General features: G+C 32.7%; 1 long non-coding RNA gene and 2 other non-coding genes across 3 annotated transcripts in view; all 3 read right to left on the bottom strand.

Annotated features, from left to right (window-relative positions):
• Window positions 1-3,074: 3,074 nt before the first annotated feature.
• Window positions 3,075-5,462, bottom strand: LOC127720884 (uncharacterized). The gene is made up of 3 exons (XR_007990987.1): window positions 5,339-5,462; window positions 3,568-3,636; window positions 3,075-3,174 (listed from the first exon to the last, which is right to left on the bottom strand). It is a non-coding gene; the product is annotated as an uncharacterized LOC127720884 (long non-coding RNA).
• Window positions 5,463-10,981: 5,519 nt separating this feature from the next.
• On the bottom strand, window positions 10,982-11,100 carry LOC127716574 (5S ribosomal RNA). The gene has a single exon (XR_007989011.1). It is a non-coding gene; the product is annotated as a 5S ribosomal RNA (ribosomal RNA).
• Window positions 11,101-11,723: 623 nt separating this feature from the next.
• Window positions 11,724-11,753, bottom strand: part of LOC127716471 (5S ribosomal RNA) — a 119-nt gene continuing 89 nt past the window's right edge. Inside the window, exon 1 of the ribosomal RNA XR_007988944.1 lies at window positions 11,724-11,753. This exon is cut by the window's right edge and continues 89 nt beyond it. This is a non-coding gene — a ribosomal RNA (5S ribosomal RNA).

The following is an 11,753-nucleotide window of genomic DNA, read 5'->3' as shown; positions in this document are numbered from 1 at the left end:
TTCAGAAGCCATCATGGATAACAGACTTTTTACCCAACCATGAAGTGATGATTGGGATACATCTTTATGTTTGAAATGAATTAATGGTTAAAATCCAAGTGGCTGCAAGTGCGAGGATCAATACTTCTGTCAGAACCAGATGTAAAAAAAAATTTGACAAAGGTGACAACAAATGGCAAATAGTGGAATTATGGAACAGGATTTATCTACTAGCCAAGACAGTTCCTTATATTAACACACAAACTTTTCTGAAAGGGAAATTCCAACTAGATCAGAAGAAAGTAGTTTGTGATAGAAAAGTGTCGTCCAACCGAATTCAAATTAAAAGAGTCCTTGTATTATCTAAAAGTTACACAAGGGTAAAACTTAATGCCCCTCCGCCGCTGTGGCAGGGGAATAAACAATCTGAAACATGTAATTCCACGTGGAAACTTCTAATTCAACTTGGTTCCAGAATTATCTGTGTTTGCTGTGTTCTTTCTAATTTCATAAAAATACATTGTAAATAAATATGCATAAAAGATGAAATGGATTTACATGCAATTGATTTTATTATTTGTTCTAATGTGGTGCTGTTTCACCACTGCTTTCCCAGTTAGCACCAAAAAAAATAGGAAAATGTTGAAAAAATATTGTAGAAAAATATCAAAATCATGCAAAAATGTATGGCATTAAAAATATTTTCAAAACATTTTCATGATACTTTTAAAACATCATTAAAATGTTACTGAATTTTGACGACAATGTTTGTAAAATGTCTTATAAATGATTTGAATGTGTTTGTTAATCAAATATCCCTGAAACATTTTTAAAACATATAAAAATTCATTTCTGCAGGATAAAATGCTTTGAAAAAGTTCAAAAAATATTTTTTAACAAAATGTTTTAATAATCTTCATATTCTCAAAAAATCATTAAAAAATCATTTAAATGTTATTCGAAATATCATTATAAAAATGTTTTCTAACATAATCTTTCAAGTCTTTTTATAAAATATTCAGAAACATATAAACAATGTTTAATATCAGAGACAGATTTAGGAGTGGGGTGCCTGGGTCCACCTTTATGGCCCTTATGGAGCTACATTTATGGTAAATCCAGATTTTTTTATTAATCTCAAAACTTTGTCTAGTTTGGGGCCTGATGACCCCATTTTAATGCCCCCGCAACTGAAAGTTGGGGGCATATAACTTTACCCCTGTCTGTCTGTCCGTTCGTCCCATTATGAGTATATAGTTATTCAGCACAACTCCTCCTACAGTTAGAATCCTAGGAAGTTTTCACTTTGCTGTCTGTTTGTACATATATTGAAGATGTGCATGTGGTTATGGTTTTGATTTTTATTGATATTTGCCCTTTTGGGAGATAGTTGAACTTTGTCATTTTTGGGGTATAAGCGGTTAAATGTTATAGTTATTTTAAAATAACACTTTGCATCTACGGGGGCATCAATTGTGTCTCCCAGACACAATAATATCTCAAAGAAAGTCCTACATTGACTTTGTTTTAATACAGTTACTTCAGAGTGGAGTGGGGGGCTCACTTTATCTAGATTCAAAATCCTGGATCCACATTTGAGAAAACAACTGCCGTCATACTGATCTTTACCCCACATCTCCTTTTACATTTGTCTGCATGCTGTTGATGCCGGCTTAATCTATATATATTTTGTCTATTTTTGTCGGGTTAATGTCTCATTGACAAACCCCAATATTTCCTGTCTTAGATATCAATTTTATTGAATAGTCCATTTTTTTGAATTTTGCACTGAACACATATGAAAAAGAAGATGTGGTATGATTGCCAATGAGACAACTCTCCACAAGAGACCAAATGACACAGAAATAATTACAACTATATATAATAGGTCACCGTACAGCCTTCAACAATGAGCAAAGCCCATACCGCATAATTTGTTTCACTTACATAGAGGTATTAATTTTTATACGACCGCAAAAATTTTTTTGGGATCGTATAATGGTATGATGTCGTTGTCCGAAGACACATTGGTTTCCGGACAATAACTTTAGTTTAAGTGAATGGATCTTTATGAAATTTTTTAAGAAGGTTTAATACCACAAAAGGAAGGTTGGGATTAATTTTGGGGATGATAGTCCCAACTGTTTAGGAATTTGGGGCCCAAAAAAGGGCCCAAAACAAGCATTTTTCTAGTTTCAGGATAATAACGTGTATAAGTATATCGACTGCTCTGAAATCGTACCACAATGTTTAATACCACAAGTAGAAGGTTGGGATTCATCTTTGGGGTTATAGGGCCAACAGTTTAGGAATTAGGGGCCAAAAACAAGCATTTTTCTAGTTTCCAGACAATAACTTGTGTGTAAGTATGGATCTCTCTGACATTGTACCACAAGGTTCCATATAACAAAGGGAAGGCTGGGATTGAGTTTGGGGTTAATTGCCCCAAACATGTAGGAATTAGGGGCCAAAAACAAGCATTTTTCTAGTTTCCAGACAATAACTTGTGTGTAAGTGTATGGATCTCTCTGAAATTGTACTACAAGGTTCCATACTACAAAGGAAAGGCTGGGATTGAGTTTTGGGGTTATTGCTCCAAGGGGGGGGGGTCAAAAAGTGGGGGGGGGGATTTTTTCACAGTTTTTTTTTAAGGGATTCATATTTTTTTTCAAAATTTTTTAAATTTCGAATTTTTGAAATGTTTCAAGAAGAAATCTTCAATTGCACAGTATTGTGCAATGGATTTAAAAGATCTTAGTCCACATTTATTTTGTGTCAGAAACCTATATTATGTCAAAAATTTGATTACAATCCAAATTCAGACAGTATCAAGCTTGAATATTGTGTCCAAATTTGCCCCAACTGTATAGGGTTCGACCTCTGCGGTCGTATCATGCTGCGCTCAGCAAAGCATCTTATTTCAGATTATAAATATCCTCATGCATTTCATTTGGTCCAGCATTGAACAAATTTTTTCTTAAAAGTGTTTTTTTATCTTTTGTTTGATCATGTGTAGCATCTGTCATTTTCTGTCTGAACAGCTTTTCGATGGTTTTCTTTGCTGTCTTGGTCAACAATACACAAGATAACAACAATAAGAAATGCAAAATTTTTATTTAATTTTGTCATTTCACTGTTCTTTTTCAATTTTTCTTTTGTTCCATTCTTTTTATTTCTCTTGACTTCTGCTGGCTTCTGTAAAGAAAATGCTTACAGATTAGTCCTGTTGTTTAGTGAGTAAACTAGTGGAGATAATTTAAATTTCAAATTACACAAGAAAATTTTATTTTAATCCAGTCTGGTTTCATAAAAATTTATATTGAAAAGCGACATCTAATCAGTGTGGCTGGATTCGGAAGATATACACGTACATCTGTGGAGTTTCAGGTGTATTATTATCATACGAGTCTGTAACGGTAGAGTTCACCAGTACTTAAATAAAACTGTACAGTACCATTTTCCCAACTGAGATTAGGACCTGTAACCTTTACTTGGTCTTACAAAAAATCAACTCTCTTAATGGTAATTGTATATTTTAACACAAATACAATTTTGTGATATAGATTGAGGCTATAAAAGGATAAATACCTTCACACAATCTGCTCCTCCAGAATGTTTTGAATCTAAGCTTATAAATTTTGGCTCTTCTAATTGATTCTACAAAAGATAAAAAAAGTCAAATTATTAAATAAAATACAGTCAAGAAAAAATCACATAGTACTAGTCAGCTACAAAGGTCACAACATTCAAAAATGAAAGAAAATTCAAACAAGAAAACTAATGGCTTGATTTTAAATTATAAAATAAGACAATAAAAAAACAAATATATATGTATATATATCAGAAATTAACCAACTATAACTACTAAATTAAAGGCTCCTGACTAGGATTGACACATTAACAATTATCTATACTTACAAAAAATAATCTGGCCTGGCCTTGAAGGGCTAGCGATTAATCACAGGCACTTGTCTCAGAAAAAAAATTCTTATAACACGTGTTATATTAAGGTATATAGGAAATTTTTTTTGAGACAAGTGCCTGTGTGATTAATCATGAAAACTGTATAATGAATATATTGTCTTTCATGGTTACAAATATCTACCAGTAGAAAATGTCTGCAATATTTCACTACTTTATATTACTTTACTAACTAATACATTGTTGATGACGCTGAAAACAGCATACCTAATATATGCTATGTCTTGCTTTTGGACTCTGTCAAGGCAAGACAAAAAGGAAAGAAATCAATGATTCAAGTTCAAATATATTGATTGATTGTTGGAATCTTAATGTCCAGTGACAAATATTTAATGCATGTTCCAGCCAAAGTTTAATTAAACAAGCTAAGGAATGGTCTGAATTTTTTTAAAACATGTAGGTAAAGATTTTTTAAAGTACTATTACATAGATTAAATTCTGCTTGCCATGAAATATTTGAAAAACAAGATATCATGTGGATTTAATGGTATAACTAATGAAATTTTGAAAAATTCTTGTATGCTGAATGTTGGGCATGATATGTATATAAAATTATAAAACATTACTTTTTTCTTAAAAATTAATAAAATTTTCTCTCTAGCAAGAAGTTCTTATTGGAGAGAAAATTTATTTAACCCATTTTCAAAGGAAGATGTTTTAATGGCCCTTCAAACAACAGAGGTATAACCCTTTTTACTAGTTTAGGAACATTTTTTTCTACAGTATAATTACAAGTATAATTGTATAGAACCCCTATTTTTAATTATTATTATACAAAATCATTTAAATGTATCCTAGAAAGTTTAATTATATATTCATGACTATTTATATGTTCAGTAGGGTTTCTATTTTGCTTTTTTCTAACTTGGGGTACATGTATTTGTCACTTGGTATTTCACACTAAATATTTCATATAAAATTGCATTTCAAAAGATTTTTTAGCCATTTTAGGGGACATTTCTGATTTGATTTTATGCAACTTGGTACCAACAGCAGAATAATTATTTATTTTCATTTTCTTCTGAGATAAACATAAATATTATTGTCTATTATAAACAATCTTGCTATATATTTATATTTCAACCAAATTAAATTGTAAAAAATAGTATATGTGTTCACATCAGGAGAAAATAAAAACAACAGACATTGACAGATGACAGAGCTATGACAAAACAAACAAATACTCTTTATATACAATTCAGCGTTTTTCAACACATTATTTGTAAAAATACAACCATAAATGCCTCCAATAAACGTCTTTTTATATGAAATATATAGCCCAAAAATGTAGGTGACGAAAGCTTTTTGGCAATGTACTGTAGCGGCGTTTCCGCTCATAATAGAAGAAATCTCAATATTTTTTAAATACATCGTTTACCTTTCTATAAGATCTATATTTCTGTCTCTTGTGACAGCTCCACGTAACGTTAGTTCTGAAACAGACCAGGTATTGTAATCATCGGATGCCATTGTTTACGTTGTAAATACTGATGCAAGCGTTTTACGTGATTGAAGGCAATGAAGCGTTCAAGTAACCACTTATGGAACCGCAGCGCCGCCACGCGTGAAAAGTCGTGAATGATTCCTATTGATTCATTATAAAAATTTTAGGGAAATACTATTCATCAAATACGTATTTAGTAAGAAATTATGATTTGCACGCACCTTTCTTAATTAATACAAGATTTAAAGAATTTGGCGCGCTTTATGCATTTTAAAGAAGCACGAATAATGACGTTACGTCATAGTACATTTCACAGCATCAGAGTAAAAAACACAATGGCCCAAAAGTGGCCCCGTGGCACTGAACGTAGCAGTTGGAAAGCAGGTCACGGTTTGACCCCAAGTCTATCAGCAACAATAGTCACGTGACCGTGAAAATTCAGTAAAACTACGGATGAGACAAACCTCACTTTTACTCACTAAAATACCACTGTCATGGTAAAAACTTATTGATCAAAATAATCTTGAATATACATAGTTTTAACTCGTCAAAACTTTCACATCAACTCAAAGTCCTTTATTCTTTATTTTATCTTCAAACTTGAAGTTTGTGTGAAAATTGTCCATGCTCCTGATCGAAAAATCTAAATATTTTCGAGGAAACTAAAAATGATGGGCTGAATTTAAATTTAATTAAGCATCTCATTAAGACAAACACTCGATATGAATATCTAGGCAATACAGTTTTGGATACGCAAACGTCAAGTTATGTTCAACACGAAGCGGTGGTTTTTTGCCGATTTGTGCAAGTGGTTATCTCCCCTTGATACCACCAGTCAAAATAAAAAAACACCAAAATGAATAAAAAGGAGTTTATTTTACAAAAATCAAGAAGAAAATAAAAGAAAGTCGATTAACAACTATGTTATTATAATATTAAGAAGAGATACTTCCCTACTTTTCAGAGAAGGATTACAGGTAAAAATTAAAAGACAAAAAAATGGTAAAAATAAGATCTAGAAACCTAGCTGAACTGATATAAATTAGCTCTGGCTGATGACATTTACTTTCAGTTTGCAATTTTTATAATGGGATATGGGATCACTCCTAATGGATTTTTAACTACTTCTAACAATGTTTAATGCAATAAAACATACTGTATACAATTTAAATAATCTTTCTGAAAAAAATAGTACTGACCATTTTATATATTTTATATTTTAATATAGTGGGACCAAGAGTCAAAATTTAGTTTCTTCAAAGTAAAAAAGCCTTTAAACTCAAGCCTATGTTTCTTAGTTGAACAGTACAGTACAGCCTAGAAAATATCCTACAGAAAAAGGAAAAGTTTACCAAAAAAATGACAAAAATTCTGTAAAAAAAATGCTTAAAATTATAAGTGAAAGTGACATAATTTTGAATTTAAAAATCATTATTATTGTAAAATTCAACTATTAGATTAGCTAGCACAGTAGCCTTTGTCCAATTTCTCAGGGTATTTTATAGATTATGAAAGTAAACTCTTTGAAAAAAAAATGGGACTTCTTCTCTTCAGGTTGCTGTATCTGCTGCTTTACATATTTATTAACAAAGTATTGTATATTTTATCTGAATAATTGGATATTAATCTCAGAAATGAAAGTTGGTATGACAAATCTTGTGCATTTTACTTTAATAATGATCAATGATGATTAAATTTGACAAGAATTTGCCATTTGAATAAATTCAATTTTGTAAGAACACATCTCTATGAATTAATTTCTTGTTTGACTTGAAAAGCTAGTGTTTGCTCTTATTAATGTAGCTTACTTAGTAAAGAGATAATTAATAAGCAAGGTTTTTAACTTATAAATATAAATATAATCAACTGACCTTCTTTTCCTTTTTTCATATGTTTTTTCCTCCAGAAATTTTCTTTGCAATGCATTTTCTATTGCTATTTTTGTGCTTTTGTTTATCCATAGGCCATCATTAATTTGTCATATTTGCTTCCAGTATAAATGAAATTTTCTTAGACCTATACTATAGTTTCAAACGCCATAAAGAAGAACTTTGTTGTTTCACTTGTCCAATGTGTAAATTTTCACTATGCACATGACCCTGACACATATTTTGTAAACGTTATATGACGTATGTTGAAAAAGAAAACAATGTCACCGTCAATTTGTGTAGGGGATCAAAAAGGGTTTTAATTACTTTAAAATGGAGGTATCGTGTGGAATTGTGAAAAACAACAATTTTTAATCACAATTTCATTCATATCTTTAATAATATCAGTATTTTAGAGTACTTTGGAAACAGGTACAATGAAAAGAAGTTGAACTTTACTGTTTTGAAGTAGAAACGCAGCCAGAACCAGGTACAAATTGACATGACTGGTGGTCACCAAAATTGATGTATAATAGTAAAAAATGATGGCTTCAAAATTGTGTAGAAATTTGAAATAGTTTACCCGGTTTCATTTAAGATTATTACCGTTCTCTTCCGTATTTGGATACGCAAACGTCAAGTTATGAAAAATCGATGTTTTTGGCGAACAAAAAAGATGGCTGAATTTTTTTAGAACGGACAGGATAAAGAAATAGCAATAACAAGCTATTTTTGATCATGTTTGAATGACTTATTTAATCTATATTGGTCGCAAAACCTACAAATTTTAAAATTCAATTATAATAAAAGCATGACAAGTTGAAACAAATACTTTAAACGTCAATCTTTAAGCCGATTGATTTGGCGGACTTTTTGACGTCACGGACGACTGTAGCGCCATCTAATTAATTCCCCCTGCTATTGTTGCTGATAGAGCTTGACGACAACGGACGTTTCCAAGGACTTGCTTTCCAACTGGTAGTACGAAAAAAATGGCCCAAAAGTGGCCCATGGCACAGAGATGGTTAAAAAAAGGCCCCGAAATGACAAAAGTAAAACAAATGAAACGAGAAAACTAACGGCTTGATTTATGAACAAAAAAAACAATAATCGAAAAACGAATATGATATACATCAACAAACGACAACAACTGAATTACAAGCTGTATTATGATTGCCAAGAGACTAAATGACACAGAAATAAACAACTATAGGTCATCATAATGCCCTCAATAATGAGAAAAGCCCCCGCATAGTCAGCTATAAAAGAGGGACGAAAGATACCAGAGGGAGAGTCCCCGAAATGACAGCTGTTTAACAATTTAATTCAAACGAGTGAAAATAACGGTTTTAATAATGTACAAACAAAGACCGAAACACGAATATGTAACACAGCAACAAATGACAACCACTGAATTACAGACTCCTGACCGCTATCTGATAATAACGACAACCTTATAGTTTAACTTTTCACTTTTTGAAGCGATAGGAATTTCAAAATGGTCGCCAGTAAAGGCAAAGTTTGTATCGTAAACAAATTCATCTTTTTTTTTGGAGAATATTGAACACTTTATGCAATCAAGCTTAATTAAAGTTATTCACTAGCACCTCAGACTTGCACATACTAGAACTTTATTTATAATCAAGTCAAATGAGACCCATTATGTTTGGCATTGCAGGTTCTGAATAAGATGAATTTTAAGCTTTTCCCAATAAAGACTATATTAAACTTTGGACTCATAGTGCTCAGACCCACGGATCTCACCCAGCGTATCCCAAAGCCTTGATAACCTCTGCAGGCCCAAAATATAAGGCGAAAAAACATCAAAATTGGATAGAAAACTGGAAATAAATGGTTTTTAACCTCAGGGATATTAACCCTTGGCATGCTGAATTGTTATCAGAAATTGTCTAAATTTCGAGTATTTGTAAAAATATGCAAATGATATGCAAATGAGCTGTACCCTGATGCTGATGCATACTGATTGCATTAAATCTAAGATAGCCAAGGGTTAATATCCCTGAGGTTAGAAACTTTTTTTTTCAGTTTTCTCTCCAATTTTGATGTTTTTTTCGTCTTATTTGGGGCCTACAGAGGTTATCAAGGCCTTGGGATACGCTGGTTTGTTAAAAAACGCAACTCTCAACAAGAAACCAAATGACACAGAAATTTACAATCAAAGTCACCGTACGGCCTCCAACAATGATCACAGCCCATACCGCATAGTCAGCTATAAAAGGCCCCGAAATGACAAATGTAATACAATTAAAACGAGAAAAAACTAGCGGCCTATTTTATGTACAAAAATAAACGAAAAACAAATATGTAAATTAAAGACTTGGGACATACACATACATGAAGAATGTGGCGGGGTTAAACATGTTAGCGGGATCCTAACCCTCCCCTTAAGTTTGTAGGAATAGTTGCCCTGGGGAACAGTGGTTAAAAGAACTTGGGGTACAAAGTTTTAATAGGGTTTCAATGGGGAGGACGCTTGAAGAATCTCATTAAGAACCAACAATAGCAATGCAGTAATAATTTGCATCAAGCCTCAGTAGTTACTTTACATTAAGATTCAAGTGTGTACAAATGAAGGTACAGAGATCCGTGGGTCTGAGCACTATGAGTCCAAAGTTTAACATAGTCTTTATTGGGAAAAGCTTAAAATTTATCTTATTCAGAACCTGCAATGGAAATCACGACTTCATAATTTACACAAATCTGTACATGCCTAACATAATTAGAGGCTCCAAAGAGCTTGAATTGCTTCCCTATTCAACTGGGTCTCATTTGACTTGATTATAAATAAAGTTCTAGTATGTGCAAGTCTGAGGTGCAAGCGAATAAATTTAATTAAGCTTGATTGCATATAGTGTTCATTATTCTAAAAAAAAGATGAATTTGTTTCCGCTACAAACTTTGCCTTTACTGACAACCATTTTGAAATGCCTATCGCATCAAAAAGTGAAAAGTTAAACTATAAGGTTGCCGTTATTATCACATAGCGGTCAGGAGTCTGTAATTCAGTGGTTGTCATTTGTTGCTGTATTACATATTCGTTTTTCAGTCCTCGTTTGTACATTATCATGTAAAACCGTTATTTTCACTCGTTTGAATTAAATTATTAAACAGCTGTCATGTCGGGGACTCTCCCCGGTTATCTTTCGTCCCACTTTTATAGCTGACTATGCGGGGGCTTTTCTCATTATTGAGGGCATTATGATGACCTATAGTTGTTAATTTCTGTATCATTAAGTCTCTTGGCAATCATAATACATATTCTTATATATATATATATAGCGATGTTATGTAGAAATTACGACATAGCGACATGTTATGTCGAAATTACGATATGCTATGTCGTAATTACGACATAATTTTTTTTTTGAATGGCCCTTATCGGCTTCCGTACATTAGTGAACAAAAATCAGTAAATTAGCAAATTCAATTTACACAAAGAAATCAATAGAAAATCACTTACCCGTCCTGACGGGCGAAATCCAACGTATATAGCCTCAGTTTCAGAAGCCGTCGCTATGACATTCTTTTATAGAACAGTAGCAAGGGGAGAAAACTTAGTTTGACTCACTTTGCTGCTGTTCTGAACCTTGCTATAAAATTTTGTTAAGTAATCAAATCTTTAAACTTTTTCACTTATCTGAAGGTGTGAAAAATTATAAGTAAAAAAAAAACTTGAAGAAAAAAGAAATGTCTACAACACCCGGTATTCCCAGGCGGTCACCCATCCAAGTACTAACGGAGCTCGACGTTGCTTAACTTCGGTGATCGGACGAGAACCGGTGTTTTCAACGTGATATGGTCGTAGACACAGAAGTGTTAAAATTTTTGATATATAAAGTTAGGAAGCGCCGGAAGTCGTGTGTTTAGCATTTCTTAACAGAATTTGTATAATGAAATAAGAAAGTTGTCGGGTATAAAAAAAAAGGGGAAAAAATGAATATTTCAATAGTCTAGAAAAAAAAATGCACAAATGTACAAACCGCACAGCAGGGGTAGGTCCGCCGAAATTTTGTGTCAAACGAAATGCACGGGCAAATCGTGCAGACAGAACTAAAGCGGGAAAACGTATTTCGCCCTGAAAAAAAAAGGGGCAGTCTTATTTCGTGATACAAAACCCAGCTGTGAACACAAATACAGAGACGTGTCAAAAGTGCCATAACCGGTAGAGCAGTTTTGAAAGTAAAGAATAAAAATCACTTACCCGTCCTGACGGGCGAAATCCAACGTATATAGCCTCAGTTTCAGAAGCCGTCGCTATGACATTCTTTTATAGAACAGTAGCAAGGGGAGAAAACTTAGTTTGACTCACTTTGCTGCTGTTCTGAACCTTGCTATAAAATTTTGTTAAGTAATCAAATCTTTAAACTTTTTCACTTATCTGAAGGTGTGAAAAAATTATAAGTAAAAAAAAAACTTGAAGAAAAAAGAAATGTCTACAACACCCGGTATTCCCAGGCGGT

Source organism: Mytilus californianus, unplaced genomic scaffold (assembly GCF_021869535.1).
Source record: "Mytilus californianus isolate M0D057914Y unplaced genomic scaffold, xbMytCali1.0.p SCAF_1, whole genome shotgun sequence".
Classification (NCBI taxonomy): domain Eukaryota; kingdom Metazoa; phylum Mollusca; class Bivalvia; order Mytilida; family Mytilidae; genus Mytilus; species Mytilus californianus.
Note: the sequence above shows the minus strand (reverse complement) of the source record. Positions and strands in the feature narration are given on the sequence as shown.